Genomic DNA, 21,924 nt, shown 5'->3' with positions numbered 1-21,924 from the left:
ATCTAGTGATTTCATTATTTGACATTTTCCCACTCCCTTCCACGACTCAGGGTGGGGTGTGCCAAAGGTAGAAAAACGCAGTGTCTGAATCTCACAAGAAGTTCCTGTGACGGGGGACGGGCAGAACAACTTTTCTTTGGGGACAGAATGCAGCATCCTAATTAATTGGAGAGAGTACAGCAAGGGCATTCTTGAGAATGCCAATTTACATCCAATACAGAATTCAATTTGCCTTCATGTATATCATGATTGTTTAGAGAGGGGATGATGAAGAGACTTGGGGTCCAGCCTTTGCTATAAATACCTCATTCACTCTCTCCTTTATTCACTGTTTGTTGGACTCCGATGATGTGCCAGGTGTTGTGAAAACAGTGAGTTAGAAAGTGAGATTGAACCAGCGCCTCCTCTTGTGGGGCTCTTCGACCTTCAACAGTACTTTTCTTCATGTGTTAGCTCCTCAATCCGAAATTTGAAAATTGAATTTCCCTAAAGGATTCAACTCGGGCTTCGCTGGTGGCGCAGTGGTTGAGAGTCCGTCTGCAGGGGATGCGGGTTCGTGCCCCGGTCCAGGAAGATCCCACATGCCGCGGAGCGGCTGGGCCCGTGAGCCATGGCCGCTGAGCCTGGGCGTCCGGAGCCTGTGCTCCGCAACGGGAGAGGCCGCAACAGTGAGAGGCCCGGGTACCACAAAAAAAAAATTAAATAAATAAATAATAATAATAAAAAAATATTGTAATAGCATCCTCCAGGCATATTAAAGACCACAGAAGTGAGCTCTGCCCTACAGGGTGCCACAGGTGAACATTTGCCTATGTCAGGGTAAAGAGCATTACCACCAGCCTTCCCTGTTCTCCAGAGACAACCCTGGGGCCTCGCAAGTATTGGCAGAATTTCAGCAGACGGTGAAATGACACACACATGTACACTCCCCCTGCATGTGTGTGTATGGTGAATGTGTGTGTGTGTGTACACGTGAACACAGATATCTATGATCTGTTGGGCTGATGATGCTGGCAGTGAAGCAAGGTGGGGGGGAGAGAAAAAAAAAGTGTTGAGAGAGAGGAAAATGGAGAGATATTTAATCTCAATGTAACCTTTCGGTGACATTTCTTTCTGCAGTAGCCGTCTAGCTAGCGAATGATGCCGCTATTCTTGGGTTAACACCTTAAGAGAATTTTTTGATTGAAAATGTGGATTCTTTTCAAGAAAATAGGGAAAGCTACATATTTAGATGCAAGCCATTCAGGCCGAAGGCACAGCAGGCTAGGCCTTATCGGGTATGAATGTGCCAATGACAGCCTTGTCCTGTCAAGCCTCTGCTGTAATTAATTACACACGCCCTTCGAGATTTCAACAGAAATGAAGGTCTGAGGGTCTCCTGGGGACGATCCACGAAAGCCACAAAGCAGATCTCTTGGACACAGACTGAAAACATCAGGTAGGAAGGGGTTCCCTCGGCTGGATTCATGGGAAATAAAAGGAAAAATAACTTAATTTTGGTATTTGTGACAGGCCAGGCCTACACATCTGCAAAGCCTCCACAGGCAACAATCTGGTTTCCTCCTTTTCCATGAATGATGCGCCGGGAAGGCCGAGCCGGAAGAAATAAAAAAACAACAGCCCTTCATTCAAAGTAGTTCCTTGGAGGAGCAAGGTCAGAGGGGTGAGAAGGATGGGAACATGTGACCCAGAGGACACACAAAAGCCAGGGAGGGGGCAGGGTGGGAGGGCTGTCACTGCCACCCCCCCCAGCTCTCCCCACCAAAGCCAGGGTCACAGTGTCAAGTTCTCCCCTAAGATCTCCTTTTGCTCTCAGGAAAAAAAATTTTTTTCTACTTGACATCCATTTTTAAAGATTTTTTTCCCCCTATAGTGTACATGCTCAGGTCAAAAAGTTCACTCAGGGACTTCCCTGGTGGTCCAGTGGTTGAGATTTCACCTTCCAATGCAGGGGGTGCAGGTTCAATCCCCGGTCAGGGAGCTAAGATCCCACATGGCTCGGGGCCAAAAATCCAAAATATAAAACAGAAGCAATATTGTAACAAATTCAATGAACACTTTAAAAATGGTCTACATCAAAAAAAAAATCTTAAAAAAATAAAAGTTCACTCAGTCCACTTTCAAAATGCCTCTGTGGTGCCCCTGTCTGAGCAGCTGACACAGGCGCTGAGGGCCAGGGCTTCGAACCTGCCCAAACTTACTTTGCAACAGTACAGAGTAAGAAAGGGCCAAGCAAGGGATGGGGCCGGGGAGGGAAAAGCACTGACTCCTGGGCAGAGAGAGGCGAGAGTGCCTGAGGCCAGCTGCTACCTCAAGCATTTCAGCATCAAAAGCTGATCCAGCTGGAGTTACGGGAGCTCCATGTAACTAACTAGCATTTTTTCTTTTCTTCCTGGCTAATGGCACGCGCGCGTGCGTGTGTGTGTGTGTGTGTGTGTGTGTGTGTGTGTGTGTGTGTGAGAGAGAGAGAGAGAGAGAGAGAGAGAGAGAGAGAGAGAGAGAGGAGATCCACTCAAAGTCCTGTCAAGAAACAACCGAGGGGCTTCCCTAGCAGTCCAGTGGTTAGGACTCCATGCTTCCACTACAGGGGGCACAGACAGGTTAACTGAGGGGTGAAACAAGATGTTTTCTAGCCAAGAGGAGAATACACATAGATGTGTGTGTGTGTGTGTGTGTATGAAATGGGTATTTGTATCCCTCAAACATATATTTCTCAATTATTTTGTGAAGAAATTGAGAGTAGGAGATATAACAGAGCATTAATATTCACTTCTCATTTTCAGCCCGAGGAGCTCATTGAGCCTGAGCAGGCCTGAGTCTATTACTTAGATTGGGCTTGTTATTCGTTTCTCCATTTATATCCATTTATTGCATGTATATTTATTTTCTTTATGAAAATCATCGTTTCTATGTACAGCAGAATATCCATGTTTAGCTCTCCCTCAGTTCTCCTCATTCTTTTTTCTGAATATTGAAAAATCTCCTTTTCAGAAAAATGTTGATTAGACTTGTTTACTGGGTGAAAAAAATCCATTCTCCAAGTGTAAAATGAATTAGTAGGAAAGGAGCTTTTTGGAAAAAATAGAATTATTGAATCTAGATTGGCGTAACATATATTATACTGCAGTTTACTCTGAAGAGAGAGATGAGATATGGATGACATCATTCTAACAGAAAATCTCTCTGGAAAAATACTTTCCTGCTTTGAAAGAATTTTAACAAACAGTATTTTAGATGTAAGATTGAATCACATTGTAGGTCAAAAACAATTAAACATCCACAATTTCAATGACTGATTCGAATACAAGAGGACTGAGAAAAGCGTCATTATTTTTTTACTTAAATACAATAAAAGTTCCGCTTGAATTGTACATTTAAAATGGGTGAATCTTATGGCATATAAATTACATCTCAATGTTGTAAATTAAATGTTTGTGTACCCTCCAAAATTCATGTCGAAACCCTATGCTTCAGTGTGGCCTTTGGGAGATAATTAGGGTTAGACGAGGCCATGAGGATGAAGTCTTCACGAGTGGGATTAGTGCCCTAATAAGAGTGGGGAGAGAGCTTGCTTCCCTCTCTGCTCCCTGCCATGTGAAAATACGAGAAGGTAGCTATCACAACCTGGAAGAATTCAACCATGCTGGCACCCTGATCTCGGACTTTCAACCAGGGAGAAATAAATTTCTATGGTTTACAGGCCATCCAGTTTATGATACTTTGTTATATAGCAGCCCAAATGGACTAAGACATGCGATAAAGCTGTTACAAATACTATTGAGTTATTTATTCATAACTATTTGCAAAGCACTAACCCATTATTTATAGGTAGGAGATCTACTGAGGGTCCATGAAGCTCTATGAGTTATCTAACTTATCCAGAGAAGGGGAGAAAAACAAGCCACAATGAAAAGCCCAGACCTTGCTCCTCTTGGCTCAGTCCCCTACCTTGCAAGACTTGAGTGTAAAAGGGCCCAATCTATTGCCAGCATTTGCAGTTCTCCAGGACAGGAGGATAATTAAGCCAAGGCCACAGAAGTTTGTAGAAAAAGAACCAGAAACTAAAGTCCACCATCTCAACTGCTTCTTTCTCCATGGTAAGTTAACCATTAACTTGAGACCAAACAGGGACTTCGTCTTTTTCTCTGAGGCTTCCCTCTTCTACTGTGACACACCTGCTTCTCCCTACCCCACCTCCTAGCCCACCCTGGAAAGTGTTATCAGACAACAGCCTCCCTGTGGAAGTTCACCTCAACCCAAAGGGTCCATGCTGGGAGACAGGAAAAAGAACAGAATTGGCAGTAACACTCTGAAAGTCTCTTGGGTGCTGTTCAGCGTGCCACCACGCTAGCATGCTTTCCTGGTAGCAGATGGATCCACTAAACCTACAGGAAGCCCTCTGAGAGGTGCTTCTCAAACTTGAATCCGCAGCGGATCTAAAACGCAGATTCTGATTCTTTAGGTCTGGGCTGAGCTCTGAGAGTCTGTATTTCTCCCAAGATCTCGGGAAATGCTGATGCTGCTTGAGCAGGTACCACACTAAGCAGTGAGGTTTTGAACAGCACTCTTCAGAAGAAATGTAAGGCAAGGCAAAAACGTGAGCCCCGCAGACAATTTTAAATTTTCTGGTAGCTACATTAAAAAAGTAAAAAGAGGGACTTCCCTGGCAGTCCAGTGGTTAAGACTCCATGATTCCACTGCAGGGGACCCGGGTTCGATCCCTGGTTGGGGAACTAAGATCTCACGTGCCAGCGCGGTGCGACCAAAAGAAAAAAAAAGTAAAAAGAAGCCGATGAAATTAATTTTAATACTACATTTTTAATACATTTAATAAAAATGAACTTATTTACAAAACAGAAACAGACTTAGAGAACGAACTTATGGTTACTGGGGGAAGGGTTGGGGGGATAGTTAGGGAGTGTGGGATCGACATGTACACACTGCTGTATTTAAAATGGATAACCAACAAGGACCTACTGCATAGCACAGGGATCTCTGCTCAGCGAAACGACCTAAATGGGCAACATTTAGGTTTCCCACTGAAACAACCTAAATGGGAAACAACCTAAATGGGAAAAGAATTTGAAAAAGAATAGGTACATGAATATGTATAACTGAATCACTTTGCTGTACACCTGAAACTAACACAACATTGTTAATCAACTGTACTCCAATATAAAATAAAAAGTTTTAAAAAAATTTAATACTACCTTTTTATTTAACCCAATAGTTCAGAATGTCATCATAACTAATGTAAGAATTTATTTTTGAGGTGTTTTACATTCTTTTTTTCATATTAAGTACTTGAAATCTGGTATGTATTTTACACTTATCTCAATTCCAACAAGCTGTTTTAAGGGCTCGGTAGCCCCATATGACCAGTGGCCACTGTTACAGGACAGCTCTAGGGACCTCCTTACGCGGCCCTGTAATGCCTGGCCAGGCACCCCACAAGCAGCAAATGCTAAGGGGAATTATTCCCATTCTACTCTATTCTTTCCTGGTGAGAGGTCTGCTAAGAGTTCCTGGAGACTCAGAAAAGGAGACAAGAAATGTCTTGTCTTTTAGGGAGGGGCATGATTCCAAGAGAGGAAGGAGGGCATTTGCATTTGGGAGCCTAGCAAGGACATAGGAAGTTCAGGGTGGCCAAGTGTGGTGGGTGAGAGGCAAGGAAGAGGCCCCAGAGCTCCTGAGCTGCTCTCCGGTCCCTGACTCTTCGCCACCCATCACTGACCTGGTGCTGCTTGGGTCCCTGCCCCAGACTCGGAGGTCATGGCCAAACTCACCAACCCTATGACTTGAATTTAGTGCCAAAATCAAAGAGCGTAAGAAAGAAATTAAAGAAGTATAAAATAAAGAGAAAAAGGAAAGTGAGAAAAGTGGGAGATAAAAGAACCCCAAGGAAAAGAAAAACTCCTCTAAATACTTAACCTCTATTTACTTTCTCACTTCCTCACTCTTAGTTCCCAGACTACACACAAAAAGATGAATTTTGGAGACTTTCTTCCTGCCTTAGCCTAGAAACAGGAGGAGGCTTGAAGCTGCAGCATTTAGCTTTTACAAACCAGCATGAGAGTATCCCTCCTGATTCTTCTACAGAATTGGCTTCTGGAAGTCGTAGAACTGGAGGACCATCGACTTCAAACTCCCTTCAAGGCAGGAATTCTTTCAGAAACAAGGACAGCCAGCCAGCCCTTCCATGAGAACTTCCAGAAAGGGTTCACTACCTCCATAAGACATCCTTTTCCATTTTTAAGAAATGTTACAAAATTGTTTCTATCAAGTGGAAATTTACCTCCATTTAATGTTCATCCACTCATCCAAGTCCTATTTTCTGGAACTACGCAAAACATATGTCATCCTTATCCTTTAAATAATTGAAGACAGATGTTCTGGCGTGCTTGTCCTAGATCTCTTCCTGTTCAAGTCTGCCAACACTTTTATATCAATCTGAGACCAATATATATAATATTATAATTGTCCAGAAAGAGAATGAGTTAAGTAAATTGTAGTCCTTCCATACAATGGATTACTATGCAGCCATTTAAAAATGATGATGGAGATGCAGATTTATTGACATTGAAGGATTTTTACCATATGTTAAATGATTAAAAGGCAGGCTAGAAGACCATATGTATCGTAGGATCCCATTTTTAAAATACATATGTAAGTATAAATAAACAGAAAAGTCTAGGAGAATACACACTAAAATATCACAGAGGTTACTTATGGGTGAAGGCGTTGTAGATATTTTCATCTTTTTGCTTAACAGCATTTTCTCATTCTTTTACAGGAACATGTGGTCCTTGTATAGTACAGTTAAATAATGTTTTCTGTAAATAAATTGTAACCAGTCTTCATAGCAGGTAAGGATCAGTGACAAATCATTCATCATTCATTTATTCATTCAATGAATGAATGTCTACTATATGTCAGACACTGTTCTAGGTGCTGGGAGACAACAGTGAACAAGACAGTCAGAAATCCCTGCACTTCTGGAACCTACATTCTAATGAAGAAGACAGATATCAAAAAAGAAATAAGAAAAATATATAGCATATTAGTAGTAACAAGTGATCTGGAATAAAAATAAAACAGGCAAAGGGTGGCAAGTGTACGGGAGGTTGAAATTTTAGATAAGATTGTCAGGGAAAGCCTCACAGAGAAGGTGCTAATTGAGTGAAGACCAGAAGTAGGTACAAGGACGTGCCACAGTTTAGGTGTGTGTGGAAAGAGTCAAGGGAGAGTAAGTACAAAGACCCTGAGGCAGGAGCATGGCCCACATTCAGAAACTATCAAAGAGCCCAGCAGGGCTGGAGTGGAGGGAGCTGGGGAGAAGGAGACAAGGTCAGAGAGGAAACAAAGGCCAGATCAGCGGGGCTTCGCATCCCTCTAAGATGGGCAGCCCACGGAGGTTTCTGGGCAGAGGGCTCACGTGATCTGACTTGTGTTTTAACAGAATCACTCTGGCTGCTGCTGTTGACAATAGACTGAAGTGGGTAAGACCAAAAGCAGGGTGACCAGGTGGCCTCTGGGATCATCCAAGCAAGAGATGACAGCGGCTTGGACCACCACGGTAACCAGGTGTTTAATCAGATTAACCAATTGTTAGTGACCAGAGTATATTTTGAGAGTAGAAGCCTCAGGATTAGCTGACGGGCTAGACGTGGGGTATAAAAGACAGAAAGGAACGCAGAGGTTTTGAGGAGGAACGATTGCAGTGATTGTATTCGAGATGGGGAAGATTGGGGAAGGGGCAGACAGGGTTAGAAGTCAGGAGCTCAGCTTTGAACATTCAATCTGAAAACCTCTTGGTGGTTTTCACCAAGTGGAGGTATCAAGAAGATAAATGTTTCTGGAGACAAAAGAAAGGCGCTGGATAGAGATATGTTAACGAAACAAAATTCAACTGAGAGACAAAAAACATTCAACTGAGGACATTTGAAAGATCTTACTGGCTTCAGGCACTGATTCATGAATCAGGCAGCATCTAGTCTAGCAGATAGAAAGGAACCCCAAGGAGCTGTACAAAATGAAAAGTTTTATAGGCAGAAGGGTGCAAGAACAAGAAAGTTAGGCAAAAATCGGATCGATTATCACAAGGTTACTTTCCCTTTTGGCAGGGGCCTATCGGGTAGATTATCTAACTGGTGTTGATCAGGGGATTCCCGACTGACTGGTTCAAGGTTCCATTTCTGGGAAAATCAAAACCTTAATTAAGCTAAATCTCGGTTTTGGTGACATGGGGCTTCGCATAAGCAACTCCCTTTGGGGTCCGTTGTTCTTAATAGACATAAATCAGGAGCTGTCAACAGATGGGACTTAAAGGTATGAGACTGCAGGAGATGACAAGACTGTCAGTGTAAGGAGAAGAGCTGCAGGTCTGAGCCCTGGTGCACCCGACGTTATAAGTTCAGGGAGAAGAGGAAGATCCAGAGGGAGACTGAGAAGCAGCTGAGTGGAGAAGGAAAAAAGACGGAGAAACTCTAGCATCCTAAAAGCTAACTGAAAAAAGAGATTGAAGATGGAGGGAGTGGTCAACTGTGTCAAGGGCTGCTGCTAGGATAAGTGAAGGGAGGAACGAGGGTGACCTTGGGATTCAGCGACACAGAGTTGTGAGTGACCTTGGTCAGAGCAGTTCTGGTGGGGCAGTCAGGGCTGGAAGCAGTGGTGAAAATCTCCTAGGAGTAGGATCAAGAGAGGCTGGGAGGAGAGAAACTGGAGACAGCTTTCTGAGAGCTTTGCTCTAAAGTGAAGAAAAATAGAATCATAACTAGAGAGGAGGAATCCAGAGAGGGTTTTTTGTTCTGTTTTTTCTGAGATGTGAAACGTAACAGCATGCTTGTCTGTAAGTGGAAATGATCCAGTAGAAACAATAGGGAAGAGAAGGGAAAATTACCGGCGCAGTGTTTTGGGTAGATGAATAGGTATGGGATCCAAGCACCAGTGGGAAATGAAGCCCCTGCTAGAGGCACAGGATCATCCTCCACGGTACCAAGACAAAAGGAGGAAATGGGAACAGATGCATCTACCAATAAGTAGATATGCTGTAGGAGCGTGTAGGGTTGGTCTCTGATTGCTTTAATTCTCTTAGTGAAACAGGAGGCAAAGGATATCTGCTCAAGGTGAGGATGAGGTGTGAGGTGAGGTTGGAGGAAAGAGGAGAAAGTGTGAACCTATCATCTAGGAGAGGGAGAAGAGTGAAGGGATTACGGTACTTGTTTGCTAAGCAGCATTAAAGGTAGGCACACTTGAATTCAGTGACCACAACATCATGTTTGAGGCCTCCGATTTATAATTCCTTTTTTTTTTTTTTTTTTTTTTTTGCAGTACGCGGGCCTCTCACTGTTGTGGCCTCTCCCGTTGCGGACCACAGGCTCCGGACGCGCAGGCTCAGCGGCCATGGCTCACGGGCCCAGTCACTCCGCAGCATGTGGGATCTTCCCGGACCGGGGCACGAACCCGTGTCCCCTGCATCGGCAGGCGGACTCTCAACCACTGCGCCACCAGGGAAGCCCCTATAATTCCTTTTTAAAGAATAACTAGGGGGCTTCCCTGGTGGCGCAGTGGTTGAGAGTCTGCCTGCCGATGTAGGGGACGCGGGTTCGTGCCCCGATCCGGGAGGATCCCACGTGCCGCGGAGCAGCTGGGCCCGTGAGCCATGGCTGCTGAGCCTCCATGTCTGGACCTCAACAGGAGAGGCCACAACAGTGAGAGGCCCGTGTACCGCAAAAAAAAAAAAAAAAAAAAAAGAATAACTAGGAATCAGTCAATGGAAATATTGACTTCACTACTAAAATCACAGAGCCCTAGACCTTTTGAATTGGAGGATACTTGAAATACTATCATTCAGCTTCTTTCTTTCAAAGAGAAAAACATAGGAGACCAGGGAAGTTAAGATGTTTACTAAACGAGGTCCCTAAACAAGTTAGTGGCAGAACTCAGATCCTTATGGAGGGGAAGAGAATAAATAATTGAGTGGTGTGTCCCCCAGATACAGACTATACATTAATAGCTGGAATGTATATAACACTTCCTTGCTAGAGATGTACAATAATGGCATGGGCTACCTGAGAGGGAGTGAAGGTTAAAAGACATCTTTTAAGTGTTGTGAAGGATGGCTCATGCATTACAGAGTTAGTCTAAATTACCCTTCCAATTCCAATGTTCTACCTTTCAGATGAAATGTTCAAGAATACTGTGCATGAGAAAAAGCGTACCAGGGCAGCGTTAGGACTACTAGGGTAACTAAGGCCCACAGCTCACGTAACAAGCCTCCTCCCCTAAAGTCTTCAACTACAACTTTTGAAATGGCAGAACTGACTGAAGTTCCTTATTTCCCCTGCCTGTGCTACGGTACCTGTGCTTATCCAGCAGGAAATGTCTATAAAACAAGTAGCCAGAGGAAGAGGTAGGAGACTTAAGATGCTTGAATATTAACAGGACAGATAATTAGTCCTTGAATAATTGATGCACTTAGGCTCCCAGGCTATTATTCTGACAAACATTCCTAATGGTGCTAAAACTAATCCAAAGATTTCCCAGTGCCAATCAATGAATGGACCACAAGTTTGCTCCAAAGGAAGTGCACAGAAATGATGATTATGTTGCTATTCTAATAAATAGGAATTGCCACAGGAGAGACGTTGCCTTTAAACAAAATCTGGGGAAGTTTCCTTCAATCTAGTTTGTTTCATAGCATGTTCGTAGTTTTTAAATTTTTCTACAGCATATTGGAAAAGAATTGGGGGAATGATAAGGACAGATATAACACGTCCACTGATAATTGCCGTGTGTCAAGTGGGGCTGGCAGATTCGGCCAGAGCCCTGTTAGATTCAGTTTATTATTTACATAGCAAAAGAGCAAGGAGCAAAGGTGCCAGCTCCTGTGTCCTCTGTCCCACAGAGGGGGCCAGGTGACAACAACATGGACGATAGGAAGCTCTATTGCAGAGGAGCTATCACCAAGCTCAGCTAAAGAGTTTAAAGCCTGCAGTTGTGCGCTCAGAGTAGGGACAAGGCCTCAAACCTCATCAGAGGCTGGGAAGCAGTGAGGAACTGTCTCATGTTGGCTTCCTAGGGAGACTGGGAGGCAAGTGGGAAATGCCTGATAGCATCTTCTCACAAGTCTCTCATGTTCTGAGACAATCACAGGGCCTGAGTGGAGACATGCACAGATCGCCATGGCGCCAGGGCGGAGCCGTCCCCTATACCATGGTGGGCTTAGAGTCTCTTGGGAAGGATGGTGAAAGAGAGGGAGGAATGACATGCAGAAATCAGTAAAAACAGTCAAAAGAGCTCTGATTAGGAAGCTGAGTCACTGACTAGTCGGCAAGAGAAAGAGGACCTACAGGCAGCATTGGCTCATTGAGGGGGGACCCACTAGGGGCAAGGAGCTGACAAATAGCCCATTGGACACAACATAACGGGAGAGTCCAGGGCATCCCCAGCACATGGATCTGAAAACACTACTTCACATCAACAAAATCAAAAGCTATTCAGAACAAAGAATTTTTTTTTTTTCTTTTCTTTTTTGCCGTACGCAGGCCTCTCACTGCTGTGGCCTCTCCCGTTGCGGAGCACAGGCTCTGGACGCGCAGGCTCAGTGGCCATGGCTCACGGGCCCAGCCGCTCCGCGGCATGTGGGATCTTCCCGGACCGGGGCACGAACCCGTGTCCCCTGTATCCGCAGGCAGACTCCCAACCACTGCGCCACCAGGGAAGCCCAGAACAAAGAATTTTTAAAGGCTAACGAACTGTTCTGAGAAACATATTATGTTATGTCATATAAATATGCAATTGAAGAGTTTCTGTCATAGATGGTGCTCCCTCATTATTGTCAGCAGACTTTGTTAGAATCTGGATCTTCCTAATCCTTCAGACCCTACACAGCTACAACCTGGTGGAATAAGCAGGGAAAAGTATAATTTAAAAAGAGAGAGAGAGCTTCCCTGGTGGCGCAGTAGTTGAGAGTCCGCCTGCCAATGCAGGGGACGTGGGTTCGAGCCCTGGTCCGGGAAGATCCCACATGCCGCAGAGCAACTAAGCCCATGCACCACAACTACTGAGCCTGCGCTCTAGAGTCCGTGAGCCACAACTACTGATCCCACATGCCACAACTACTGAAACCCACGTGCCTAGAGCCCATGCTCCACAAGAGAAGCCACCGCAATGAGAAAGACTAGCCCCCGCCCGCCGCAACTAGAGAAAGTCCACGTGCAGCAACAAAGAACCAGTGCAGCCAAAAATAAATAAATTAAATAAATTTTTTAAAAAATAAAATAAAATTACCTTTAAAAAAAAAAACCACTTTTGTTCCCCTACTGGACTAGTTCCATGGCATCAAAAATAGCTTCCAGGGCTTCCCTGGTGGTGTAGTGGTTGGGAGTCTGCCTGCTGATGCAGGGGATGCAGGTTCGTGGCCCGGTCCGGGAGGATCCCACGTGCCGCGGAGCAGCTGGGCCCGTGAGCCATGGCCGCTGGGCCTGGGCGTCCGGTGCCTGTGCTCCGCAGAGGGAGAGGCCACAGCAGTGAGAGGCCCGCGTACCGCAAAAAAAAAAAAAAAAAAAAAAGCTTCCATTCTTAGTAATTTAAGCATTATTTTATCAGAACTTTAAGAATATGTGACTTTAATGTTTCATTGCATTATCTACCAATATTTTAATTTAGTCTTAGACCCAAAACACTTTCCAAAGGAGAGCATCTCCAATCTGGTAATTTATGTCAACAAGAAAATATGATGAATTAATATAAATCAGATTTACTGCCAACTTTTCATGAATAAATTTATTTTGTTAAGTAGCTTATTAATTAAATAGGAGTATGATAAGATAAATGATAATAATACAAATAAATTATAGCCCCAAGTTTCTTGTTATTTTCAGAGAGAAATGTTGTAGGTAATAGCCATGAACAGGAAAACATGTTATACTTTCAATACCAAAATTCAAAAATAATTTTGGCATAGCTGCTCCATCAGTATATGAAAATTAAATAAATTAAAAAGAAACTGGGGGCTTCCCTGGTGGCGCAGTGGCTGAGAGTCTGCCTGCCAATGCAGAGGACATGGGTTCGTGCCCCGGTACGGGAAGATCCCACATGCCGTGGAGCAGCTGGGCCCGTGAGCCATGGCTGCTAAGCCTGCGCGTCTGGAGCCTGTGCTCCGCAACGGGAGAGGCCACAACAGTGAGAGGCCCGCATAACGCAAAAAAAAAAAAAAAAAAAAAAAAAAGAAACTGGAACACATTCTTGTTTTTTTTAATTTGTTTATCTTATTTATTTATTTTTGGCTGCATTGGTTCTTTGTCACTGCACACGGGCTTTCTCAAATTGCGGCGAGCAGGGGCTACTCTTCGTTGTGGAGCACGGGCTCTAGGCACACAGGCTTCAGTAGTTGTGGCACACAGGCTCAGATATCCTTGATTGTGGTGCATGGGCTTAGTTGCTCCACAGCATGTGGGATCTTCCTGGACCAGGGCTCGAACCAGTGTCCCCTGCATTGGCAGGAGGATTCTTAACCACTGCACCACCAGGGAAGCCCCTGGCACACATTCTTAATGATTAATATTCCACACATATTTTGAGCGAGACATGAATAAATGAATGCTGACAATCTAGCATATGCTGTGACAAATGAGTGTCATAGACAAGATCAGCAACATTGAATATCAAGATATATTTGAAGATTCCTCGTCTTCTCCCTACCCAAAGAAATCAGATGTATTATTTGGCTTCTGCTAAGCATCACAATGAACAACAGTTTATTGAGGATCTGCTGTAGGCACTGGGCCACCATCCCAAAACAAGGATTTTTAAAAGACAGCTATCCTAATGTAGCTTGTTCTTCTTGAGCAGACATAGGACATAGAAAGATAAATATATAAGTCAAGGAAACATATTTTGCATCAAATTATCACTACAGGTAATGAGTGTTGCCGAGGGAAAGTAACTAAGGATTTCTCTGGAGGAGGAAGTCTTCTTGAGGGTAGGATGGCTTGAAGGAAGGTAGCTCTTAGATAAGCAAAGGGAAGGTCTTCACAGTATGCACTATCACAGGTCTAGACAGGACTATGGGTATATGCACTCAAGTGTGTATAGATAAGTTTGGCTGGAAGAGAGGAGCTGTGAAGGGAAGCACATTTGTTGTTGATGATCATGCAATGAAATGTGGTTCATACAGGTTAGAAGAGACAACATGTGGAGCCTTGAAAACCAAACTATGTTGGGGACTTCCAACAGGGGAATGGAAGGAGATTGAATGAAGGACGTTCCCACTGGAAATCATAAATTGCTCTTGGCCAATTTGGGAGTGTCGTGGGAAGGTCAGTCTGGCAGGAGCATATGTAAAGGATGGGTTTGAGGAAGGAGAGATTAGAAGCAGGGATACCAGTCAGAAAACTAATGTGCTGGTTCAGTCACCAAGTGATGAAAAGCTGGGAGGCTGGGAGAGATCAAGATGACTGAAGATTCTAGTGTGGGTGACTAGGAGTCTTTATACTTGCTGAATGAATGATTGAACAAGGGAGCAAAGGCAGAAATTCAGAGTGAAAGCTGGTTTAAAAGGGATAGATGGTAAGTTTGGATTTAGACAAACCAAATTTATTGTGATGACTGAATACGGAGGTGGAGGTCCTCAGGAAGCAGCAGGAGATGTGAGACTAATCAGAGCAGTCAGAGCTGTAGACATATGTTTGGAATTAATCCCCAGGGAGGTCAACGTTTAAGCCATGGCAGTAGAAGGATCCTACACTGGGAGCTCATGTACAGAGAAGAACAACAGAGAAGGCTGAAGAATGAGGTTGAGACATGTTCAAACTTAGGGAGAAGAAAGAGGAGTTGGAACTAACAAAGAACCCAGAAAAGACATAATGTGAGAATTAAATGGAGAAACAGGACAATGAAACGTCGTCAGTGCTGACTGGATCAGAGCGGTTCAGGAGAATGACAGCAAAGATCATAGATAGCCTTGGAAAGAATGGCTTCAGGAAAATAACAAGGTGAAAGCTAAACTGCAATGGATTAAGGAGTAAAGGTGGCAAAAGCAAGTGTAATGCTTAGCAGTAGAAAGAAATGACAGCAGTTGAAGGGAAAAGAAAGTAAGGGAAAGATCTTAAAGAAATATCTGTGGTACAGAGCGTAAGTACTGCAGGGCACCATGCTTGACCTCTATGGACTGTGGAGGTGATATATGGTTTGACTCTTTAAATTTGATTTCTACTTTTTAGTTTAGCAGTTGACATGCACATCTTTTGATAAAGGACCCTCTACTAATTCTTTATACTTGTATTTTATTTTCTTAAATACTTTTTAACCCAATGTATATTCTACAAGTAAGGATACAATGATATATTTTGTTCCATTACATGATGCTTTGTACAATATAAGGTTCAATGTAGAATTTATAAAAGTTATAAAGCAAAAGACAAATATATTTTAGTTTACGGGGTTTCAGTAACTGAATACATCCTAGAATATTTTGGAACTTGAGTAAGAGTAACCCTATTTGTTGGTTACCCATGTCTTCTTGTATTACAAAAATCAGCACTCCTTTATCAGACCCTTTATCTTCAGACACTTCTTACCCAATCTTCGTGCCTATCCTCATCCTCCTTCTCCACAGCTAACTTTTGTTCTTTTGCTCATTTTCTTTCCACTTTCCCCTAGACACCTATGTTGTTTGTATCTTCAGTCTTTTCCTCTAGTCATAAAATGAGCATAACTAAAATAACAAAGTGCTTACTTAGTATGTGCCAGGGACTACTGTACATGCTCTCCATGGGTTGTATCATGTAATCCTCCCAATGCATTTTATGGATGACGAAACTGAAGCAGGGAGAGGTTAAATGACTTACCCAAGATCACATAGTTTGTAAAAACAATGAAGCCAAGATTAGAAAACAAAGGAAGTCTTACTCCAAAGTCCATAGCCTTAACCAATTGCTACATTGCCTCTCACCAGATCCTGTAAGTCTCTTCAAATCTGCATTCCTTCCAGTCATGAACTTCTTCAGAGTACTAACTTCATTCAGTAATATTTTCCTATGATTATGGGCAACCCACATCGTGCCAGGGGGCTGGGGGTTCAGGCGCTAAGAGTATGGACACTGGAGCGCCCTGTCCAGGTGAGGTGAACAAGAAGTCATTAGAATGGAGTGTGAGGGGTGAATGCACGTTCACAGGCCCTCACAGGCCAGTGGCAGGGGAGGGGCTGACTTTCCTCAACACCATCACCCCTAGGCAAGTCAGCCTGCTAGCCTTTACTAGATAAGAGACTGGAGAAATTATTGAAGCTCTTTTCAGGTCTGTAAGTAAAATATAACAGATTATGTAGTGTTCTCCAAAATCTGTCCTTATCTTTCTTCTCCATCACTTATAGCTGGCTTCAACAATCAACTGTATGTCCATAGCTTCTGCATCTGCAACGTCAGCTTGGTCCTCTCTTCTGAGCCCTAACTACAATCAGTTGTCCATGCCAATGGGATGCCCCTGCTTCCAACTCAAACCTTAAGTATTTAAAACCCATTGAGAACCAAACCAAACCAACCCACTGACTCTCTGAAACCGTTGTGTGTAGAGAGTGGTGCTGTCCACACCTGCCACCAGCACCTCCATTCTTCCAGAAATCCAGGGAAGAAGCCTCTTTTTATTCTTCCTTCTCCTCCCTTGGTCCTGACATCTAGTCAGTATGTTTCCCAGTTTTTTTTAAATTCCTCCTTCCTTTCCATTTTTTTTTTACTGCCACACCAGTTTCAACTTCCTTAGCAAGCCTAACCATTGCAGTAGCAGCATCCTAACTCACCTCTCTGCCATGAACCCCTGTCTCTTAAATGAGGCCAGATTAGTCTTCCTGAATCACAGCTGACCATCTCTCCGTCCCACTGCCTAGTCTATCCTTCCATGCTCGTTATGCTCTCACCCCCATTAACTTCTCCTCACCACTCTCCTTCATACATCTTATACATGTCAAGTTAAACCGCTCCCTATTTTCAAACCAACCATGAGGCATCCTGTGTATGCAGCTTCCTGCATCTGGAATACTTTATTTTTGGATGTCCAAATACTGCTCATCCTTGAATGCTCTGATCAGATGCAAAATTTTCTCTCCCCCTTGGTTGGAAATGATCTCTTTCTGACATGAACTTACACAGCATTCTATTGCACTTCTAAGCACTTGACGATTTATACCTTGTTTGTGTAGTCGTGCATCTTCTCTCTTCTACGTGGCCGTCTTGGAGTGCACAATCCCGTTGTGATTCTTTCTTATATGAATAGATACTGTCCTTAACACAAAGTGCTCAAAAATATAAACAAGTGAATAAAAAGAAAAAGAATGGAAGGGCAAAAAAGACAAAAGATGGAATGACAGAAGATTGGAAAGATGGAAGAATAGAGGCAGTAATATAGCATATTACCATGGGCTAGAATGACATTTCAGAATTCTAAGCAGTAGGCATCTTTCCATCACAGGGATTTAAAGTAGGAAAAATAACTGACTATAGTGACATGTTAGAGAAGAATTTTCCAAGAAGCCAGTTATGTGAAAGAAACAAAGTAATACCACCTTAATGTTCAGATGCACACATTGCTGAAAGCTAGAAATTAATGCAAATAAGTAGGCTTTTAAACAATACAGGTTTTTTTTTTTTTAAGAATTGTTGTTTTGGAGGGTTTTTTAAAATTAATTTTTATTGGAGTATAGTTGCTTTACAATGTTGTGTTAGTTTCTGCTGTACAGCAAAGTAAATCAGCTATACTTATACATGTATCCCCTCTTTTTTGGATTTCCTTCCCATTAGGTCACCAAAGAGCACTGAGTACCCCGTGCTATACAGTAGGTTCTCATTAGTTATCTATTTTATACATATTAGTGTATATATGTCAATCCCAATCTCCCAATTCATCCCACCCCCTCCTCCCCCCCTTGGTATCCTTGTTTGTTCTCTACGTCTGTGTATCTATTTCTGCTTTGCAAATAAGTTCATCTGTATCGTTTTTCTAGATTCCACACATAAGCAATATTATACGATATTTGTTTTTCTGACTTACTTCACTCTATGACAGTCTTTAGGTCCATCCACATCTCTGCAGACGGCACAATTTCGTTCCTTTTTATGGCTGAGTAATATTCCATTGTATATATGTTCATCTTCTTTACCCATTCCTCTGTTGATGGACATTTAGCTTGCTTCCATGTCCTGGCTATTGTAAATAGTGCTGCAATGAACATAGAGGTGCATGTATCTTTTTGAATTATGGTTTTCTCCAGGTATATGCCCAGCAGTGGGATTGCTGGGTCATATGGTAGTTCTATTTTTAGTTTTTTAAGGAACCTCCATACTGTTCTCCACAGTGGCTGTATCGATTTACATTCCCACCAACAGTGCAGGAGGGTTCCCTTTTCTCCACACCCTCTCCCGCATAGACTGTTTGTAGATTTTTTGATGATGGCCATTCTGACTGGTGTGAAGTGATACCTCATTGTAGTTAATAAGGGAGATGAAAGAGCAAGGAGCTAGAGATACGCTAATGAAGGAGTTAAGAAAACATATTCTCTTCTAAACTTGAATTTTTGCTTGTACCTGGCAATCCACAGGCTCTCAGCACCACCCCATTAAACACTGCCTAACTCAAACATTTCACTAATAAGCTTATCTCCTTAAGGCTATTTTTTAAAAAATCAAATCAAGAACTCAGCACAATCTCAAAAGTTTCTGCATTTACACAGATATCTAGAAAATTATCCTTAAGTAGAAAAGGAGTTTAAAATCAACTAGTATATAACTGAAGAAATGGACAGATCAATTTCAAGCATTATTCTTCATACCCTGTCAATTTCAAATGCAGAGAAACGGATGAATGAAGCTGTCAGTGCTGGCCATTTCACTAGCGCTGTAGTCATCTGCTTCTAGCTGCAGAACGTTAATTTCTTTTAGAGAAGCAAAGTACAATTTTGGAATGTATCTTAAACATGCCTGGATTAGACAGAAATCAAGGAAAAAGTACAAATGTCCCACAAAAATTAAAAATCATAAATCTCTACACGAGGAATGTGTGATTAGATTACTAATTTTTCTTTGTGAATTTTTTCCTAGCCTCTATTTGTACCACAAAATCCCTCAGTACAGGAAATGAAAAGTTCCAATCCACATATTAAAAAAAAAAAATTCAGTTCCAAGGAGATACAAGGCACTTGGCAATGCCTTAAAGCAGCGGTCCCCAACCTTTTTGGCACCAGGGACCGGTACCCATCTGTGGCCCAGGGGTTGGGGACCCTTGCCTTAAAGGAAGAGTGTTTCTTCCAGTTTTTTGTTTGTTCTTATACTTATGAAACTATGAAAATGAATAGAGAAAGGGCTCCTGATTAAATGAAATAGAAATTGGCTTGTAAAACCTCCATTATAGCATATAACAATTTCCAATGCAACTTCCAGTTGGATTCCAAGGTTGGATACCACATTAAAGTCATCTTGAGTAGCATTTAATTGATCCACGGTTATTACACAAATATTAATCATTGTTAGTCTAACCATAAAGTACCATGAATATAGCATCCTGGGGTTCTTGACAAAATATAAGGTATAAATATATATACACACACACACACACACACTCTATTTAAATAACAAAGGGGAAAAAATACCTACCCTGGATTAGCAGCTTCCATCAATATCCAGGCAAAAGAAATTAAACCAAAAGCAAGGCTACTTCACAGCAAGATTTATTAATACATCCAAAAGAAAGAAAGAAAAATCATTTTGTCACACTATATACAGATAATACATACAGTGTTTTATACACATATTACATCAGTTTTTACACAAGAAAAATATACATAAAAATGTAAACCTTTGTATACAAAAACCCTTAAACAAATTAAACAAGGACCAGATAACAAAAGGAGACCAATCCATTATTATTTCATCAAATTTTTAAAACGGTGATACAGTACATTCATTGAGATATATATGGAAAACGTGAGCCATCTCTTCTTGTTTAAAGGGAAATTACAAACCGAAAGCCCATCATCTCCCAAAATGTGGTCTCCCCCAGCAACTGCACACCCAATGCTATAGATATGCCTTTCCTCAGAACTGGGGCCTCTTCCCAAAATCTGCCAGTCTCCTCATCTAGCTCCTACAGTCTGTGCAGAAACAAGTGGCTCCTAGCTTTTGTGCATATAACTAAGCTTCCAGCCACTCTTTACACAAATACAGAGAAGATTCTCAGTTTGTAAGTTCCCTTTAAGCAGCTTTTTTTTTTTTGTATATATTTTTCATGTATGGCCTTAAAACATACTTGTGTGCCAAGGTGAAGGAGAACACTGAAAAAGAAGGGCTTTGAGAACGGCTAGTCCTTGCTACCGTGCAGTTACTTCGTTAGAAGAGATTTCGAAACTGTGCAACCTGTCATTTTACTGGTTTCCAATAAGCTACCTCACCTTTGATTTCCCACTGCAACTTGGTTTCAATCTGTACTTCAGTACTCTGGTTAGTACCATACAATTGCCAAGAGGCTTGTTAAAGGCTGCTTCTGATATCAAGTTTCAGCTAAGCTACTGTGTGAAATCCCTCAAACCCCAACCTCTAGAGTCTTCAGGGGTACTCTTACTCCACCTGTTTTCTGTTAACATCTTAAGATTCAGGATTGTCCATTTACACACTCCTCTCTCTATAAGGTCTTGAAATGGAATCTGCTGCCAACACATCACAAAATAAAATATGTAACAGTTTTCTCATAATATTCTTTCATTCAGTGTATCAAATTGATATACTAATGAAAAATACCTGAAGCTGTGGGGAGTAAGAATTAAATCTAGGTCAAGTGCATGCAGACTTGGAGTTTTTAAAAAAAAAAAAAGTCTGGGAAGACCTCTAACTAAACAAATGCAAAACCTACTTAAGACAACTGCATGAGAGAGCTGCCTTCTCTCAAAGCTGAATTTTGAACAAGGCTGAATAACAATTAGGTGATATATTTCCCTGCAGCTAGAGAGTAGTTAACTTCCCCCAGGCAAAATGATCTTAATGATCATTATTTATTAATGAAAGGAAGAGGCAAGTTGGTGAATTAAGTTGGTCTAGGAGATGGTGGAAGACATACAGTAATGGAAATGTTAGGATTGCTTTATAACTGAAATAAACAGGTTAGTTTGTGGTACATCTCCATTTCAGAGAGAGGAAAATGCACAAGGTTCCCCAAGTGAGTCTCCAGCTCTCTTCCTCTCACGGGACAGATGGCATTTTTAAAATGACAGTCTCCCTTTCAGTTAAAAAAAATAAAAATAACAATAAAAGGAAAAGGAAGATAAATAAATTATGTGTGGACGTCTTTAGATGAGACTTTTAAATGTTCTTTAAATAACTTTTGATAGTGTATTTTAAATCATTACATACAACTGCCATTGCAGTGACAATATTCCAGTAGGGGCAGCATTTTGCTAAATGTAAAAGATTGCCATTTAAAACTCATACATATACATATGTATATACAGTATATCAACACTATTTATATACATATATATCTAGAGAGCAACATTTCATTGCCTTTGAACATCTATATATCCACTCCCACAATATATACTAGAGACATACTGTGTGAGTATATATGAAAGTATATGTACACATGCTCCGACATGTATATATACACTTTTGTCTGTGTGTGCATAAAAGCTTTAAAGGCACAATATATAGGGATGCAAGTTTTCTAGAGAGCTGCAGCAAAGTTAAGACAGGATGTCACCAATGTGAGAAAAGTCAAAAGGAAATATAGCAGAACTCATTACACACGAATTCACTAAAGCAGTTTCATCATGAATAAAATGAATTATAGAATTTAAGAGGCTTAGGTTATAGAAGTCAAGAGGCTTTCCATTAAAATGAAAATGGTAAATTTATGATTAAATCACAAAGCAAACCAAACTTCTGA

The sequence above is a fragment of the Grampus griseus genome (assembly GCF_964374135.1).
Source record: "Grampus griseus genome assembly, chromosome: 7".
NCBI lineage: Eukaryota > Metazoa > Chordata > Mammalia > Artiodactyla > Delphinidae > Grampus > Grampus griseus.
Note: the sequence above shows the minus strand (reverse complement) of the source record.